Raw genomic sequence first — 233 nt, 5'->3', positions numbered from 1 at the left:
CAATCAGACAGGCAAAAGTAAAGCTGGGCAAGACGAGACAGAACCGGAAACCAGACTATCAACATAAAACAGGAAACAGAGCAAACACTTACCGGGGAATCACAAGACAGAGAAAACCACACAAGACCGGGGAGAAAACGAAGAAACAAACACAAGGAGGCAAGACGGGAAAAAATAACCCCAGTAAAAACCCCAAACCATAACACTGGGTCCTAAATCAATTTAAAAACAGT

This window comes from Etheostoma spectabile, unplaced genomic scaffold (genome assembly GCF_008692095.1).
Source record: "Etheostoma spectabile isolate EspeVRDwgs_2016 unplaced genomic scaffold, UIUC_Espe_1.0 scaffold379, whole genome shotgun sequence".
NCBI classification, from domain to species: domain Eukaryota; kingdom Metazoa; phylum Chordata; class Actinopteri; order Perciformes; family Percidae; genus Etheostoma; species Etheostoma spectabile.
This window is presented reverse-complemented; position numbering follows the sequence as displayed.